Source organism: Phyllobates terribilis, unplaced genomic scaffold (genome assembly GCF_046119375.1).
Source record: "Phyllobates terribilis strain yellow unplaced genomic scaffold, ASM4611937v1 Scaffold_7__3_contigs__length_470593459, whole genome shotgun sequence".
In the NCBI taxonomy this organism is placed as follows: Eukaryota; Metazoa; Chordata; class Amphibia; order Anura; family Dendrobatidae; genus Phyllobates; species Phyllobates terribilis.
The window spans coordinates 413,996,615-414,002,354 of record NW_027362767.1 but is presented as its reverse complement, the minus strand read 5'-3'; the positions used below and the strand labels follow the sequence as shown (position 1 = coordinate 414,002,354).

Sequence of the window (5,740 nt, the reverse complement as noted above, 5' to 3'; positions counted from 1 at the left end):
GAATCCGATACTGGTAACGGGTGGAGAAGACCAGCCGGACTTTGACGGGATGATTTACCTCTCGCACAGGAGACACATGCAAGAACATATTCCTTAAAATCCTGGCGCCACCGGGGCCACCAATAGGACCGTTGAAGGAACATTGTGGTATGTTTGACCTCAAAATGAGCTCCGATCTTAGGGGCATGTGCCCAGGAGAGCACCTCATTTTGTAGATTAGGGGGAACGAACGTCCTCCCCGAGGGGACCTGGTTTAAGGACACTGGAGCCACCCTCCGCATACTTCCTGAAGGAACGGTAAGCCTGGGCTGGTCATCGTCCTCAGCCGTATCCATGGGCCAGGACACAAGGTCTACCCGAGAGTTCTTTTTGATATAATCTGACAAGACCTGGGTCTCAGGGAAAGACAGAGGATCTGTGCCGGGTGCCACATCGGTAGCAGGCTCAGAAACTACCCTCCGGGTGACTGTAACCAACCATACACTGAGACACACAATTCTCACTCCAGGAAGAAATTCTCCCCGTATTCCAGTCAATGTGTGGAGTGTGACAACGTAGCCAGGGAAGACCCAATAGGCACCTCATCTAATCCACCGGGAATAATAAGAATGGAGATAACCTCCCGGTGACCCTGAGGAAATGACATGGTGAGGGGAATCGACTGGTGGGTGATTTGCGTGTCCAGGAGTGAACCGTTGTTTACCCTAATGCTCATTGGTCTTGGCAGTAACTCTATAGGGGTGGCGTGCCTCTGGGCAAACGTAGATGTCAAAAATTTCCATCGGCGCCAGAATCCACCCACGCCTTGGCAGTAATCGTGGTTGTTCCGAAGAACAATGTCACCTTATACAATAATTTGGAGGAAGAAGCCCCAGAATCTAACACACCTCCTCCAACGGTGGTTAGACACACTTGTTTTCCTGACTGCTTGGAACCCTTATTAACGGGGTACTCCAAGAGATGTGCAGTTCGGGGACGAGAAGGGTTAGACTCAGTTCGGGATATTTCCATAGCCTCAGGCTCCGGGTCGGGAGTCGCGGGTTTGGAAATGGGTCTAGAGAAGGATGGTGCCAACCGACACTGAGGTCTGTGGACCTCCAGCTCTAATTTGTGTTCTGCATGTCGCAAATCTATTCAATTAGCGAGAGAGATTAACTCCTCCAGGGAGGTTGGAATCTCTCTGGTAGATAGAGCATTTTTAATATGCCCAGCCAGAACCTTCCAGAACACGGGATTAAAGACCACTCAGACTAATCCAATTCAGCCGCTAAGGTTCTGAACTGGATGGCATAGTGGCTGGCGGTGACCGAACCCTGGACCAATGCAAGAAGCTTAAGAGCCGTATCATGTGTGACCTGAGGACCTAGGAAAACACTCTTTAGGGCATTAAGAAAGAGACCCGCATTAGCCACTACCGGGTCATTGCACTCCCACAGAGGTGTAGCCCACTCCAAGGCCCTGTGAGAAAGTAATGAAATGACAAAACCCACTTTGGCCCTTTCGGAGGGGAACCATGCCTCCATAATCTCCAACTGAATGGAGCACAGATTAATAAAACCTCTGCAGGATTTGCTGTCGCCAGAAATTTTTTCCGGGAGAGCAAAATGGGGTAATGGAGCAATTGCAGCTGCCGCAGCATTTACCGCAGCCGAGTTAACCAGATTGTTTGCTTGAGAAGCCGCCTGGGTAGCTACTGCAGTCATATCAGCTACCGGGTCAGCTTGTTCCAGAATCCTAAGTCTGGCCTCAAGTTTCTGTATATAGCGCTGCAGTTGCTGGTCAGCCATGTTCGGCAAGACCCTGGCGCTCTGATACTGTTATGGGGACGGTTGCAAACAACTTTATTTATAATGGAAAGCAACCGAACCCGGGGTCCGCGACGCAGGCTGGTGGACTGCGGCTGAACACCTTCTGGGTGAGAAGGTAAAACAACCAACTTAAATGACAATCCCTTCCGTGTTACAGCACACCGGAACGGGAATAGGTATTCGCACCATCTCCGTTAACAGCACGAGAGATGTGCGATAAATAATATATCTGTAGTCCTGTTGCAGCACAGGGACTACACAGTTGGCGCTAGGATGTGTGTGTGACTCACGCCGGCGAATACGTGCTCCATGCCGGCGTGCTACCGGACTGAGGAGGATCCCTCCACGTGGCTTACATGTGGTACCGGGAATAGGGTGTCTGCAGACTGCTCGGGGTGTAAGGCGACCCCTTTGTCAGAGCCAGGCTGTCAGATGAAGCTACCTGCCTATTTCATCTAAGCCTGCCTATTTCCACTAAACCTGCCTGCCAGAAACTAAAGCACACGTGGAGCCCAAGAGACCAAGCATCCACACAACACCATCACTGCTCAATGATCAGAGCGCGCCGCCATGTTTGTGGGCGGGCTTTTTAAAGATTAAGCCCTGCCCACCGTCGCACCATTGGTGACGTTACCCGCGACCAATCAGGCACTGCCAGGTCACCGGATCAGCTGACTCCCAAACCACCAATCACGATCTGCGATGTCACGGGCATGCTCAGTACAGAGAATACTGGACTTAGGCTTTAACAGCCCTGTAACCCTCCGCAACCTATCCTTCATGTTGCTAGGAACAAAGACCCAAGAGACAGCCTGTACATCTCGTGCACCAGCTAGGCGTTGGGATTGATGACAATGCTGAGCAGCATCAGCCCCAGCTGGACCAGAATGGGAAACCACAGAGTCCACTGATGGTTCTGAACCCATTTTGAATCCAGCAAATGCCCGATACCTAACAGTCACATTGTGTGTATTGTAACAATGAAGATGTTGTACCTTATCTGAGTGTTGTAACCATCAAGTAAACAGTACAATTTACCACAAAATTGTGCTACAAAGTTACCACAATCATTAAGCTTTCTGTGCTACTTTAAGTAAAGAAAAGAACAAATAAAGTAAATGTATTTATTCTGCAGATATAGAATGCATTACTGTAGGATTCCAGAAGTGGAGTTTATGACCGAATAAAGAAATTTCATTCTATACTTCTAAGGATAAAATATTGTAGATGTTAATTAAATCTACCTGCTTTTAATTAGTCATTTTAAGTGGAAGGAAAACTTTATATATTTATGCTTCCCTTAGTCAGACTATGATTAGGCCTAGGGAGGATTGAAAACCTCAAAGGATATTTTTATGCAATAGTATAAAGTATCACATTGTAGAATACAAGATATAAAGGATTAAAAACCTGACACAAGTGCACACAAGCTCTGTATGTTTATTTTTGCATCCCCATTGACCAACAAGTTTTATGCTATCCTATGGATAAAGAATAACTTGTTGTTTTTTTTTTTTTAATAACACCTTATATAGACCAATATTGGGTTGAGACTTTCTAAGAGAAAGGTTGTTATCCTGCTAAAGCGTTGGGCAATTGTGGATGTCCGGATGAGGCTTTGGTGGATCAAAGCTATCTTCTTGTTTCTTGATAGATACTGAAATGTCTATGGACTTTTGTCTGCACCACATTTCAATTCCATTGACAATGGAGTATATTTACACACTATTACCAATGAATTTCTCTAAGGTTGATATGCCACCAGAGTCTTATAAAAATCAGAACATATTGGTTCTCAAAAAATCTTCATAATGAATCCAGAAAACATTGCCAATATCACTAATTTCATCATTGTGGGAATTTCCAGTGTTCCAGAGCTACAACTTCCAATCTTCCTTTTGGCTCTTTTCATTTATCTCTTCACCATTGGTGGGAACATGGTCATTCTTCTACTAGTCTGCCTGGATAGTCATCTTCACACACCCATGTACTTTTTCTTGGCCAATTTATCCATATTAGACATGACTTCCTCTACGATCACTTTACATATGATTATTACTGGCTTCATGTCTGGAAGTACTATCATGTCGTACGCCGGTTGTCTACTACAGATGTACATTTGGGCATCATTGATAGGACTTGAACTTTTAATATTGTCAGCCATGAGCTATGATAGGTACATTGCCATATGCAAGCCCCTAAAATATAATATGATCATGAATTATAAGCTATGCAGTCTATTGGCTTCTGTCTGCTGGGTCTCCGCATTTCTTCAAAGTCTACCTCACACCATCATCGTCATCAAGTTTTCCTGCTACAAGTCAATTGAAATCAATCACTTCTTTTGTGATATTTTGACACATGTCTTTTGGATTATTTGATTCTTACCAGTGTACTTTTTCATTTATTTTTCTCTTTTTCTTTGACTTTTACGCCTTACATTTTCATAATTGCTACAATATTGAGAATACCTTCCACCATCGGCAGACGTAAAGCCTTCCACACGTGCTCCTCACATCTGACGGTGGTAATACTTCTTTACGTGGTTCTCCTGTGCCAATACCTGAATCCTGGACAGAAGAATAACTTGGACTCCAGTAAAATTTTCTCCTTGTTTAACACGGCCGCAGTCCCTATGCTTAACCCATTAATTTACAGTTTGAAAAATAGAGATGTTAAGATGGCTCTTCAAAGAGAACTGAAAAAAATTTGCAAGTGAATTTTGATAGTGATTGCATATTAGTGGTGGACAAAAAATAGTCCTAGATCCTTGCAACATGGAACCCTGCAGAAAGTTTTCTTGAATATGTCAGGCTGCAAAATGTGCAACTAAAGGGTTTATCCTTTTTTTTTTTTTTTTTTTACTATGGGCTTAAACTAACAAATTGTTCTACCTGGAATTGACACAGAATGGTCATTGACCACTCATGCCGGCGATCCAACTACACAATGTCAACAGAGCAGCCCTTCATCTTCAGCTCTGTCAAAAGGACGTGACTGCTGACGTCATGCTGATTGACAGCGAGTTCCCCAAAGTTAGGCAGTGGGGAGCTGGCTGTCAATCATCATGACATCATCAGTCAAACCCTATCAACAGAGCAGAGCGTAAAAGAAGCCGCTGCTGTATCGAGGTGACGTCAGTAGGTGAAAAATACTGGCATGTCTGCTTGTGATCAAATTTGCAGATCACAATCACCCATTCAAGTGTCCATAAAAAATGGATTGTATGAGTCCTGTCTGGATTCTACTGCGTAATGGGTACGAGAGACTTAGAACTTTGTTTTTGCATATGACAAAAGTTTATGTAAACCTAAAGTAATACCACAATTTACACGGGTAAATCGCAAATATCTTTATTAAATCCCATGATCATAGAGGATGTCAAAGAGATTAGTCATTGTATAAGCATAACTGCAACAATGATTAGATTGGTCATGGTATAGGCATGACTGCAACAATGATTAATACTAGTGATAAGCGAGCACTAAAATGCTCGGGTACTCGTTGCTCGAGCACATTGGAATGCTCGAGTGCTCGGTCTGAGTAACGAGCCCAATGTAAGTCTATGGGAAACTCGAGCATTTTACAGACTACTCCCCCCGGCAGTCTGCAGAGGTCCTAAAAATTGCCCAAATCGATGGGAACAGTGCTCAAATGACATGGGATCAGCATGGGAAAGACCCCTGGTGCATTTCTGATCCCCAGGTCACTGCTGTAAACAACGTTGTCAGAAGTATTACGCCACTTTTACGGACTCACAATAAAACATACAAAAACTAAACCAAAATGGATTTTCCTGGGAAATATGTTAAAGAACATCCTTTCCAGGGCAATGACTTGTATATAAGACAAAATAAATAACCAAAAACAAAAATGCTCCTCCACATCTTGGGCTATGTTCACACGTAGCGTTTTTGATGCGTTTTTGCATT

The 5,740-nt window shown here is 44.1% G+C and overlaps 1 pseudogene; it reads left to right on the top strand.

Annotated features, from left to right (window-relative positions):
• Positions 1 to 3,619: 3,619 nt before the first annotated feature.
• LOC141155570 (olfactory receptor 8G50-like) lies at positions 3,620 to 4,527 on the top strand (annotated as a pseudogene).
• The last annotated feature ends 1,213 nt before the right edge of the window (positions 4,528 to 5,740 follow it).